Here is a 14,114-nt window from a genome sequence, read left to right as displayed (position 1 = left end):
GAATCTCAAATGTCTGTCAAAGTTCATGTGTTCTTTCCTTATAATCCAGTTTTGTAGGTTCCATAGGCTAGCCCAGTAAACACCACTGTAGGCTCTCTCTCATCAACTTCCCTCTGAAAACCACAAAGCAAGCAGGCTAAGAAACCGAACTAAGTGATACAGCACCTACACAGCACACTACATTTCCATGCCAGTATGGTTGTGGAGATGGATTTGATACCAATAGATTTTATTATGATTATATTTGTTCATACTCAGAATGACTACTTTAAGCCAGAAAAGTGAGCTTACATATGTACTGTATGTTCATCAGTGTGAACTGTGGGCCTGCATCTGGCTGGTGAGAAGTTGAATGTCCGGTTCCATTCTAGTCACAGCCAGTCTCAAACACTGATGCAAATGTTCATCTGTCAATCTTGATCTCGTTGGAGTTTTCAGGAGTTTCATGCATGAAAAGGTTTGTTTGCAGATATAAGTGCTGCCAAAAAGTGTGGACATCTTCATTGCGTGTTTTTTTATGTTAGGGTAGGTATCATTTGGGAGGGCGGCATAGAAGTCAATGAGACTGTTGGGCTTGAATGCGTCTTTCAGAACATGACAGTTCTGTAACTCGGCCAGCTCAAACTGATAAGAAGGCTGGGCTTCATCGATATTGGCAACAAAAGGGTTCTGAAAAAGACGATTTTTTTTTGTTTTGCATGAACATGTAGTTCACGGAATCGTACACCGAACTCCGCCTTCACCATTTCCAGTGCTTCTACACACTTTTCACCTGGGAACGCGACAGCTGGCTTCTCTGCAGAAAAGCTTTGGGTAGCAGGGAGATGGGTGAAGTTGTGCTTTTTCACTTGTTCCAAAACCAGCGCTAGTTTCTCCTCAAATGCTTTTATGTGGGAATACATGTCGCAAATGAGTTTCCCCTTTCCTTGTAGCTGCAAGTTAAGGCTGTTCAGCATTTCTGTCACGTCTGTTTAAACTGCGAGGTGCCATTTCCATGCTGGGTCAATCAGCTCTGGGACGGTTTTGCCTTTTGACTGAAGAACTGCGTTAATTTCAGGTAGCAGCTCGTAAAAACGCCTCAAAACTTTGCCGCGGCTCAACCATCTGATCTCTGTGTAGTACAGCACATCTCCATACGCAGACTCTAGTTCAGACAGGAATTGTTGGAACTGCCTGAGTTTAAGTCCATTTGCTCTGATGTAGTTTATGCACGATCCCATAAACTTCATGACAGAATCCCATTTAAACATTTTGCAGCACAGCCCTTGCTGGTGAATTAGGCAGTGTACTTGCAGCGGGGCGATGAGACCCCATTCTTCCATCTCCCGGTTCATGCATCCTATTAAACCCCGAGACGCGCCCACCATACTTGGGGCCCCGTCAGTCATGATGCTGGCAAGCTTTGCCCAGTCCAGATCCAACTGTTGCATGGTTTTACATACTTTGTTGAAAATATCCTCCCCAGTCGTAGTGCCTTTCAGGATTTGTAGGGCTGCCAGTTCCTCGCACATCTCAAAGTTTGCAGTAACTCCACGAATGAAAATAAGAAGCTCCGCGGTGTCCTGCACGTCCGTGCTCTCATCCAGTGCTAATGAAAAAAAAGTCAAAATCTTTAGTCCTCTGCTCCAGCTGGGCATACACATTACCCCCAATTTCTTCAACGTGTCTGGTAATTGTACTTGCCGACAGACTCAAAGTATTAAAGACATCTGTCTTCTCAAGACAGACCTCCTCCACGACAACATTCAAACATTTCTTGACAAACTCTCCCTCGATGAAAGGTTTACCGCAGCTTGCTATCAGCTGAACAACACGGAAGCTGGCCCGAACTGATGCTTGGTTCAGCTGAGTTTGCTGTACAAATGTAGTCTGCTGAGCTAACAGTCCAGTTGAGATTTTTTCTGCTCACATTTGGCCTTGCAAGCTAGCATACTTGTCTTTGTGACAGGATTCATAATGTCGGCACAGGTTGTATTCTTTGAATACCACCACTGTCTCTTGCCAGACGAGACAAGCAGCCTTTTCTTTGAATTGAACAAAACATAATTGTGTGTCCACTGTGGGTTAAATACTCTGCATTCGGAATCAATTTTTCTTTTACCCAACCTTTTTGTCATTATTCCGTTCTTTCAAGTTCTATGACTGGGGTATGGGTGGCCATAAGGGTAAAAACGTGCTGGGGCAAAATGAGGTCGTAGTGGCTGTTAGAGATTTGCTCACTCCAACTTATTTCGCAAGAACCACACGAGAGACAAGCAAGTTCTTTTAGACACCTGCAGGTGGAGAGCTCACATGTTGACGGAGTGAACTCTGAAGCTCTCCCAACTGCAAGGACATATTTATTAAGAGAAAGAGTGGGGGCAAGAGTAGACTGAATAGGAAGCCCTTGTGCTCTAGTCAAAACATATCAGGGGGTGTTTTACGACCTTGTATAGAATGGGATTTATTACCGGTTGCATTCCAACATAATCATACGATAAGGATACTCTGTAAAACCCTAACATTTCCCTCCTGTTTTATCATATGATTATGCCACCCCAAACAACAAAGACAAATAAAAAAAACATATATATATGTATATAATAAAGAAAGAAGAATAGTAAAAATATATATATAACAATGATAGCAACACTTTCCAGTGAAGATGAGGCATTACCTTAATACCCCAGATCAAACTTATTATGTAAGCGAAAAACCTGCCGGCCAGATGTTATTAGCAGGAAAATTCTTACACGGCCCCGTTGCCACAGGCGACCAGAATGTTAACAATAACAACAACAAAAAAATAAAATAAAAAGAAAAACACAGAAACAGTACATCATTGTATCCATCACTTGCGAAGCATTTTCGATGGTCAAATCATCAAGTTTCTGTAAAACATGCTCAACAGAACAGCATCTACGCAATCCATGTTTCATAATCATCATCACATCCGTCATCTCTAAGAAGTTGTATATGGACCTGGGCTACAGTAGAAGACACAAACCTCGTCACAGCAGACTTCAAACATGGGATAACGCAGGTTGTAAACAAGCACAACACCACCAGCACAACAAGCACAGGAGACAGCAATTTCAAAAGCAGTTGCCACCAGCTGCCAGAGAACAGCCATGAAAAGAAATCAAACTGATGTGGGACCTTGTCATTAGACATGGCCTGCTGTAAGTTCTTCAGTGAATTCATGGCGTCGTTGATGTGGGTGTCATTTTCTCCTGGTATGTATGTGCAACAGGAAGTCCCAATGATGTGGCACACACCACCTTGTGCTGCCGTCAACAAGTCCAGAACCATCCTGTTTTGCAAGACCATCAGTCTAATAGCCTGAATCTCTCTATTTTGTCCATCGTTGATTTGCAGTGAGAGATTCACAAAGGATTGAAAACGATAGTTCAGTGTCTCGATGAAGAGCGACAGTTTCCCAACCCCAATCTGAGGAAAGAGCGCGAGGACAACTTTGTCACCGACGGACCATATTTTATGGTCGTCTGGAACGTTTGCACCCCAGACAGGGTCATGAGGGTCAAAGGTTGCAACTGCCCTGCGTCGACGTCCAGAAGAGTTGTGTGCTTCTGTCAGCTGGTGATGTCGTATCCTGTAGGTGTGGTCCGTCACCCACACTGGTGCACACACTCCTGTCCAGTTGGCGGGCAGCATCGGATAAACCTTGTGACCACAAAGCCACCAGCCATTCTGTATGAAGTATGTTCCGTTCGATGGTGTAGCCATGTTGGTTGGAGAGCCCTCACCACCTGAAATGGCTCTCTTATCTTGACACTCATCGGTGATGTCCAAAGCTCCCATCCAGTCTCCTCCTGGAGAGCAGTCATCGTTAACGCAGACGTGGGTCACGTTACCTTGGATGTAACATGTGTAATTCACTCCAGCTGGTCTCTCTGTGTAGACCACTTGCGGTATTGTTCGTCCTTTAACAGTCACATTGAGATTTGTCCAGAATAGCTGATCACAGGCACCGTCTGCAAGTCCAGGGCGGTAAGGGTCGGCATCCTTGACTGTGACAGCACGGTGTTGATATCCAACTCCTGGATGCCGTGTCCCTGTAAAACAATGCTCGAGACTTTCTTGCTACGTTTCACACAATAATAATGATGAGTAAATCATCAGATACCTCTCGTGCATACACTCCAACAAACGTTAAGTAGATGTGAGATAACTTGCATGAAGTCTACTTAACCAAACATTGAGTAAATATGGGATAACTTAAAAACTGTCCCGGTCAACAACAATTCATAAATAGAAACTACAAGGTATAATAAAGAACTTCTCTTTAGCTAAACAAGGAACAAAGGTGTCCTGTTCATAACTAGTGAGGGCCTCTCACAGATAAGACAAGGAAGGGAGTATAAGAACTCCCTAAAACCTGGCAGATGTGTTGGCCTTGAGTGAAGGTATGAGACCTCCGGGTGAGGCTGGCCAGCGCTTCTACAAAACTAATTATCCTGACATTTCCCCACTGTTTATCACATCCATCCATCCATCCATTTTCTGAACCGCTTAGTCCCCACGGGGGTCGCGGGCGTGCTGGAGCCTATCCCAGCCGTCATCGGGCAGTAGGCGGGGGACACCCTGAACTGGTTGCCAGCCAATCGCAGGGCACACAGAGACAGACAACCAATCGTACTCACACTCACACCTAGGGACAATTTGGAGTCTTCAATCAGCCTACCAAGCATGTTTTTTTTGGAATGTGGGAGGAAACCGGAGGGCCCGGAGAAAACCCACGCGGCCCGGGGAGAACATGCAAACTCCACACAGGGAGGGCCGGAGGTGGAATCGAACCCGTACCCTCCTAACTGTGAGGCGGACGTGCTAACCAGTGCGCCACCGAGCCGCATGTTTATCACATATTTGCTCAAATTCACACATCACCGTAAACCACCCCTTTTCTCGACTCTCAGTCGTCGGATCACATTCATGAGGACAAATATGTTTACACCAAAGGATAAACGTTGCGATGTCATCATTCAGAATCCCACGGATCTGGGAAAAGTCTGGTAACACAGATGCAGGAATTTTGCCATCAACATCATCATGTTGCCGCTCAGACATTAGGTATATCTGAGCAATCTCGTCCTCCATGGGCGATATTACTGTAGTGACGAGACGATTAAACAGAGCACGAAGACACGGCATGCAACATCCATACAAGGTGAGCATAGCAGCAAACACTGCAACTGATGGTAAAATTGAGGACACAATGGCGTTATACTTCCCAAAAGCAGTCATCCACTTGTAGTGCTCTTTCATCCTCGTTTTGAGGAATCGCAGGCCTGCAATCCGTCAGGCTCCCATCAGGGGCGGTGTTGTTGGGGATGAAGGTGCAGCATTGTTCTCCAAACATTGCGCAGACGCCTCCTTTCTCAGACAACAACATATCATGAGCATTGTGGTTCTGGATCGACATTAGGGAAGGCGTGGCTAGCTGTTCATGCACTGCCTCGAGCCCCGCTTGTGTCCGTTTGCCCAATTTCTGCATGTTGTAATGGATGTAATTTATCCTGTCTACGTTCTTGTTCATCGTTCACCAGCAGCAAATGGAGGACTCCCATCCCGCTGCAATTTGGTCATTTAATTCTTATTAATCAGGAACTCCTCTAGGGACTCCAATTTCATCAATTTCGGTCAGATATATTTTGGTTTTTACCAGCTTTTTTCCCAGATCTTGGCATGTTGATGCATATACATTTTCGTGTGGCTACATTCTCTGAAAGCAATGGCTTCTTTTTTTTTTTTTTTTTTTCTTTTTTCTCTCAATGGATATTATACAGAATGCTCTGTCACACATTTCACAATCCAGTAGTCGTGACAGATTTCACACAATCTTTGGTCAATGGCAACGGCACAACATAAATAATCGGTCGCAAATCCGTACATATGACATATTCAATTTTTTTCTGTCTTTGCAGCTTGTTTTGCCATAAGCAATCAATTGTTTCCTTTTTCAGTTACTCTTATAGTTAGTTACCTGAAACAAATTATCCACATTCATTTTAGATATTCATCCCATTCTTTAACATCTACAGCGGTTGTTGACAAAGTACACATATAAACATTATACTTTCATGGCAGTCCAGAGCCGACACAGCAGATCATCCTGCAAAGGTCAAATTGATCTTTTAAATTGAAGGCATTCAGTGTTTTTGTTTTTGTTGAAACAAACTCTACCCAAAAAAAAAATGTTTTGTTTTGAAAATGTTTTCAATATGAATCAAATCCATATGTTGTATAAAGCTGACTGATCTGCCCCACTATCCCTCCTCTTGAGCCATGTGACACGCACCATGGCTCAATATTGCTGCCCATTTGCATAGGTTCTTTGGTAGGGTAGGTCATTTATAGATGCCATTCTCTAACCTTGCCCCTTTTTTCGTCCATAATTGAATGTCACTCTATGGACTTTGTCGCTGCACATCTTTAAAAATGTTTCAGTGATTTAATCTGCTTCTTGTGTGTATAAAATTTGAAGTGTCTTTTGCGCTGCAGCTTTGTGGTTCTGTCTGCAAGCTTGTTACCTCTTGACACCTTATCAGTCTCGTGTGTGTGTGTGTACTGCACACGTGCACATAGCTACTTTTTGTGGCAATTGGACTCACAACTAGCTTAGCAAGTAAATGGATGGCCTCCCCGAATGGGGAGCGACTCAGCTAGCAAATGATAAGACATTTTCACTTTCTTGTAGTTTCTTTAGTTACTTTTCAATCGTTTTCTCATTGTTTATCACAAGAATCTTAGAAATTTGAATGTGAATCAAAATGTATGTTTTATTTTACTCAATTGTATGATTTAGAGAATCCATATGTAGTAAAGTGTTGTATTACTACATATGATTTCATCATCATTTAATTTGACTTTCTTTCCAAAACGCTTCTTAATTTCTCAGTTCACACATCTTCTACATGTGTTACTGGTTCTCCATTTTTTTTTTCTAGTTAATTATCAATCCAAAAGCTACGTGTTTCTTTCTAACATTCAACCTGCTCAAAATCACTCTTTCATCAAAGTTGCTCTACTAATTTTCCATAGTAGTCGCCAACGACTTCAACCATTCAACCTTTCATTCAGGCAATCATTAATCAATGCTCATCATATGCATCTCACACAGTCTCCAAAAAGGAGTCTTCCTATCACATTGGTCCCAATTCATCCAAGCTCACCATTCATATATCATTTTCAACTCAGGTTTCCTGGTAGAACAATCCACCAATTCAAAAAAAAAAAACTTAACTAAAACAAACAATTGGCAAATTAATCTGAATTTTTTCTTTGTTTTTAAATTTGAAGAAATCAATCTCTCAGATTTAGCTTGCATTTAGAATTTTGTATAATCTTATAACACAACCAATCAATTATTCCTATTAAATGTAGCATTGCAAAATCTTAAATTCACAATTTAGCTTCTTCCAATTCCTGAAAGAATGTTTTTTGTTTCTTCGAATTTCTCATGTGGGCTCGACACTTAACATGCACTAGTGTGGATTAGTTTCTGCTCGCAAACAGACTTCTCTCTTTTCCTCTCATTTTTTTTTCTGTCAAATTGTTTCTGTTCTGCGGTGTAAATTGAATAGACAACAGTCTAGCAAATTTCTTTATACTAAAAGTTTAGCCAATCTTCATCAATATGGGACTTTAACTTTAACACATACGCACACACATGCACAGCTCTCGTGTGCGGAAGGTAGGTCTCAGCAACAATGATTCGTCACAGGCTGGCCATTTCCTGTGGTCGATCATGAGCTGGTCCCTCCCATGCACACAGCACATTCTAATTTTATTTATATATCTTCTAGAAGCAAGTCGTATTTCTTTACCACTTGATTTGCATATTTTAACTTTAGTGTAACACAATTTGATCTCTAGTCATTTGTAATTTGCCACCTCAAAAATATTATTATTATTATTATTATTATTATTATTATTATTATTATTATTATTATTAAACTCCTCTTGCCCCTCGCTTGAGCCGCGGCTTGAGCTGCGGCCTTGCACCTGCTCACAGGGGCCTTATTGTGTCCTGGTCTGACAAACACTTATGACCTCATCAGTTTTCACCTTTCTAGCTTTTGTCTCTTGAATTCGTTCTCATCACTTTGTGAAGATTTCAACCACACTCTAGCACTTCTACCACTTCTTCCACATTTCAAATTTCCTTGTATTCCATACATATTCTTTCACTTCAGCATGTATTGCATACAATTAAGAAATCTACTCGCCATGAACTTCTCATCTCAAAGAAGAGCAGAGCAAGAGATTTACCGTTCTTATTTCCCATCTTAATTTTAGTAGTTTAAGGTTTTACAATTTTTTTTCAAATTTTTTTCTTTGAGGATCCTCAATGCAGGTTTAAATTGACCTTTCAACAGATTACTAGCCTGTTTTATTGCCGTGGATCAACGCTAGAACTGCTTTTTAGTCAATTTATCCTACCAGTCACACAATCACACAAACTCCAGCGCTTTTTTAGGCCTCATGGCTCGGACAAACCAAAGCCGTATCTCATAGCTCGGACAAACCAAAGCCGTATCTCATAGCTCGAACAAACCAAAGCCGTATCTCATGGCTCGGACAAACCAAAGCCGTATCTCATAGCTCGGACAAACCAAAGCCGTATCTCATAGCTCGGACAAACCAAAGCCGTATCTCATGGCTCGGACAAACCAAAACCGTATCTCATGGCTCGGACAAACCAAAGCCGTATCTCATAGCTCGGACAAACCAAAGCCGTATCTCTCGTGCACACAACTTCAGGCCTTTAACTTACTTGTCCCCTTGGTTCGTTGCACTGCCGTGTCCCGTCAATCCACCTCTGTCAGACGAAGGCAGACCTAAGATGCTGGCCCAGCGAAGAATTCTCTTCCCAGGACTTTCTCCTCCAGGTCCTCCTAATGGACGCTGGCTTGTCGACAATGCAGCACGTCCTTCTTTGTCAGACAGATAGCGGGTATGAGGGGTCCCGGGTTTCGGCACCAAAATGTTAGAGATTTGCTCACTCCAACTTATTTCGCAAGAACCACACGAGAGACAAGCAAGTTCTTTTAGACACCTGCAGGTGGAGAGCTCACACGTTGACGGAGTGAACTCTGAAGCTCTCCTAACTGCAAGGACATATTTATTAAGAGAAAGAGTGGGGGCAAGAGTAGACTGAATAGGAAGCCCTTGTGCTCTAGTCAAAACATATCAGGGGGTGTATAGACCTTGTATAGAATGGGATTCATTACCGGTTGCATTCCAACATAATCATACGATAAGGATACTCTGTAAAACCCTAACAGTGGCATTTTTTTCCTTTCTCTGGTATTGTTTTTTTTTTTTTTTTTCCGTCTCTGGTATTGTTCAGGGGGTCTGGTATTGTTTAGCATTTTTTTTCCGTCTCTGTTATTGTTCAGTGGGCCGGGTCTAATGTGAAGGGGGGCCATATACGGCCCGCGGGCCGTAGTTTGCTGTACATTTTCATCATTTGGATAACAACTTGTAGAACAAGCAATTTTATTTTTAAACATTTTTAAAATAATATTATTGGATATGTAGAACAGCCAAATTAAATTGCAGCACATTCAAAAGCACAGACAGAATGCCATCATTTTTTATAAACAGGGGAAATTTTATAATTGGAAAATGGTTCATTTGAATCTTGCAGCCAACATTTGCTTTATTCTTCAACACCTAGGAAGTGAGTGTGAAACACCCATGACAGGGAAAAGTAAGAGTTTTTTTTGTCGGCATTAGTCATTTTAAAGAGGTCATAGCTGCAGTAATTTAAGTTAGTATTTTATTTCTATTTCTCTTTAATCTCAGAGTTTCTGAAGGTCATCATGGAGCCCCTTCTGGCAATCCATGGGCTGAAGAGCCTTAACTCTCATTCACAATGTGACGCGGAGAGTGGATGGCTGTCGATGATTGATCTGGAGACCTTTGACATGATGGTCAAGGAAATAAATGACAAACAGGATGCAAGAATGAATAACAGAATGATTAAGCTTGAAATTAGTTGAAATTTTGGATGTTGTGGTCTCCCCCCCTTCAGTCTTGATAGCTTACAAATGGAACCTGTAGGGTTCCGTTTGGTTTAATTGCTGTACTGTCAAAGTTACTGACTTTTCAGTTATTTTTTTTCAAGATTCAAGAGTTTGTATTTACCATGTTTGAGTGTGCCAAACAAGGAATTTGACTTCGGTAAATCACAGCCTCTGTTCAACATTTAGATGACTAACAACAACACTCAGGACATGTGAAAAAAGGCAGATATTCTCAAACATCCCCTGATCTTAAACTCCCAAGAGGGCAAGGAAAAACTCAAAACTCCAGCTAGGGGAAATGAGAAACCTTGAGAATAGACCACAGATGGGAGGGTCCCTCTTCTAGGATGACCAGGCTACAATGGATGCAGAGAGGACAGTGTAGACAATTCAAAAAAGGTGTGGAGAGCAGGATGTTATTGCACAGTAATGAGTAATTTTTGTTAGTGCCTTGATCCCCATAGCCTTTTTGTCTCGCCACCGCGCGACGCTTTTTGTTAGTGCCTTGATCCCCATAGCCTTTTTGTCTCGCCCCAGTGCGACGCTTTCGTTTGAACTTTTTGCCATGTGTTTTCCCTCGCAAGAGGCGTTTTGAGTTGTACTTTTGATCAGTGTGTGTGCTGGAATAAATCAGAGAAAGAAACGACTCTGCATCCGAGTCCTCCGCCTTGTTCCCAGCCTGACAGTACACACTGGCCAGACATGGACTCGGCAGAGTCGGAGCACCTGTGCGCCGCAGTGCGCTCCCATGCCTCACAGCTCGCCCAGCACCAGAGGCAAGTGGGCGACTTGGGTGAAGAAATCCGAGGACTCGCTAAGAGTCAAGAAGACTTCAGAGGAGCGGTCGCCACCCAAGTAGCAAAGCTGGGTCAGCAAATGCAGGACGTGCTCTCGCTCTTAAACGCGGGACCAGCAGCAACCTCCAGTACACCCGCTGCTTCCCCAGTTACTCCCCTTGCAATAGCTCCCATGACCGGCGGTGCCAGACTGGCTCCTCCAGAGCGCTACTCCGGTGAACCCGGCCTTAGCCGGGCCTTTATTACTGAATGCGAGATGCACTTTGAGAGGTCCCCAGCAGATTTCCCCACCGAGCGCTCCAAGGTGGCCTACATGGTATCATACCTGACGGGAAGGGCCCGCACGTGGGCCACCGCGGAATGGGCCAGGGATTCCATCTCCTGTCGCTCTCTCCCCACTTTTATCGAGGCTCTGCGAACGGTGTTCGACCCAATCTCCGCTGACCGAGAAAAGGCTCGCCAACTCTGTCAGATAGTCCAGGGACAAGAGACCGTCGGAGATTACGCCATCCGTTTCCGCACGCTGGCCGCGGAGTGCGGTTGGAACGCGACGGCACTGTATGACATCTTCCTCCGGGGCCTCTCTGGATCCATACAGGATCAGCTAATCCCCCTAGATCTTCCCACCGACCTCGACGCCCTCATCGCTCTGGCTATCCGCACAGACAACCGGCTGCAAGAGTGGAGGAAGCACCGAAGCAGGAACGCCCCCGCCTTCGTCCCAGTAGCCGATCCTTCCGTCCTAGACGCTAACCACTCCAGGCCGGACGGGGATCGGCAGCGCCAGGAGCCAGAACCGATGCAGTTGGGCAGAGCTAAGTTAACAGAGAAGTAGTTACGGCGACGCCGGGAAGGAAGATGCTACTACTGCGGTGAGCTCGGACACCTCCTCCTCTCTTGTCCGGTGAGGAGGACCCTGAAGGTAAGCGCCTTCTCTGCGGCTCTGTCCCCGGGGCGAGTGCTCCCCAAGGGCAGGATTACACAGCTGGGAAAAGAAATAGAACTTGAAGTGCTAATAGACTCAGGAGCGGATGAAAGCTTGATAGACTGGGCATTTGCTCGCCGATGGGGGGTAAAGACTGACCTGCTGAACACTCCCGTGAAAGCTAAGGCACTCAATGGACAGGCACTTTTTGAGGTAACCCACATAACAGAACCTGTCTCGCTGTCGATTGGGCCCCACCATGAGAATATACGGCTACATGTCGTGACCTCTCCAATGAACCCTCTCATTCTCGGGTATCCATGGCTTCAACGCCACAACCCCGCTATAGACTGGGGATCAGGGGAAATAACGGGATGGGGGCCCAACTGTCATGATTCCTGTATCAAGTCTAACCCGCGCGCTGTGCCTCCTGCTCTAGACGCGCAAACCCCAGACTTAACCGGGGTTCCTGCGTGTTACCACCAATGGGCCGAGGTATTCAGCAAGGCCAAGGCTACCTCCCTACCTCCCCACCGTCCGTATGATTGCGCCATTGAACTCCTGCCGGGTTCAACCATACCCAAGGGGAGGCTTTATTCTCTTTCGGGACCTGAAAAGCAAGCCTTGAACGAATATATAGACTCCTCCCTGCAAGCAGGACTGATTCGACCATCATCGTCGCCTGCGGGGGCGGGGTTCTTTTTCGTGGGCAAGAAGGACGGCACCCTACGTCCCTGTATTGACTATAGTCCCCTCAATCAGATCACAATCAAGAACTGGTATCCGCTCCCACTGATGTCGACCGTGTTCGACCAATTACAGCAAGCCCGGGTGTTCACAAAGTTAGATCTGCGCAACGCATACCATCTAGTGCGCATCCGGGAAGGGGACGAATGGAAGACAGGGTTCAACACCCATCGAGGACACTTTGAATACCTAGTCATGCCATTTGGCCTCACCAATGCTCCCGCTGTGTTTCAGGCCATGATAAATGATGTTTTGAGAGACTGTTTGGACCGTTTTGTGTACGTATATTTGGATGATATTTTGATTTATTCCCCGGATCTGAAGACCCATAGGTTTCACGTCGAGACGGTGCTGCGACGACTCCTTGCACACCAACTGTACGTAAAGGCCGAGAAAAGTGAATTCCACAAGAACACCGTATCTTTTCTCGGTTTCATCGTAGCCCCGGGCAAAGTTGAGATGGACCCGGCGAAAGTTAGCGCGGTAACGGAATGGCCTACCCCTGACTCACGCAGAAAGGTGCAGCAATTCCTGGGCTTTGCCAATTTTTATCGGCGGTTCATCAAGGGCTTCAGTGCCACGGCGGCTCCCTTGCACGCGCTAACGTCTCCTAAGGTTCCCTTCCGCTGGTCGGCGGAGGCGGAGGCGGCCTTCCAGGAGCTGAAGAACCACTTCAGCACCGCTCCCATCCTCACGCTTCCCGACCCGTCACGACAGTTTGTGGTGGAGGTGGACGCCTCCAATCGAGGAGTAGGGGCCATTCTATCACAGAGAGCCAAGAGCGACAACAAGCTCCATCCGTGCGCGTTCCTGTCTCGACGGCTAACGCCCGCCGGACAGAATTACGATGTGGGAGATCGCGAACTGTTGGCAGTAAAACTGGCATTGGAAGAATGGAGACATTGGTTGGAGGGAGCACAGCAACCTTTTTTGGTCTGGACAGACCATAAGAATTTAGAATACATAAAGTCAGCTAAGAGATTGAATTCCCGCCAAGCCCGCTGGTCACTTTTTTTCAATCGTTTTAACTTTTCTCTGTCTTACAGACCGGGAACCAAAAACACCAAGCCTGATGCCCTCTCCCGTGTCTACAACTCAGATCCAGAAATTAAGAAGCCCGAATCCATTCTGCCTCCTCATTGCCTGGTGAGAGCAGTGACCTGGCCAATCGAAGGCCGGGTACAGCGGGCCAATGGTAACAAGCCACCCCCTAGTGGTTGCCCTGAGAACAGACTTTTTGTCCCCAATCAATTACGATCCCAAGTCGTCCATTGGGCTCACACCTCCAGACTCTCCTGTCATCCGGGCATGCGCAGAACCCTGTTTGTCATCCAGCAGCGATTCTGGTGGCCCTCCATGAGGGCAGACGTCAAAGAATACGTTGCAGCCTGTCCCGTCTGCGCCCGGAATAAGAACTCCCACGGCGCCCGTATGGGGTTGCTGCATCCCCTACCCATTCCTTCGCGTCCGTGGGCAGAGATATCCATGGACTTCGTCACCGGGCTTCCGGCCTCACATGGGCGAACAACCATACTCACGGTGGTAGACAGATTCTCAAAGATGGCTCACTTTATCGCCTTGCCCAAGCTCCCGTCCGCTAAACGAACGGCCACA

Source organism: Syngnathus floridae, chromosome 15 (genome assembly GCF_059516105.1).
Source record: "Syngnathus floridae isolate MCC-2025c chromosome 15, RoL_Sflo_1.0, whole genome shotgun sequence".
Lineage (NCBI taxonomy): Eukaryota > Metazoa > Chordata > Actinopteri > Syngnathiformes > Syngnathidae > Syngnathus > Syngnathus floridae.
The sequence above is the reverse complement of the archived record's forward strand: the minus strand, read 5'-3'. Positions refer to the sequence as shown.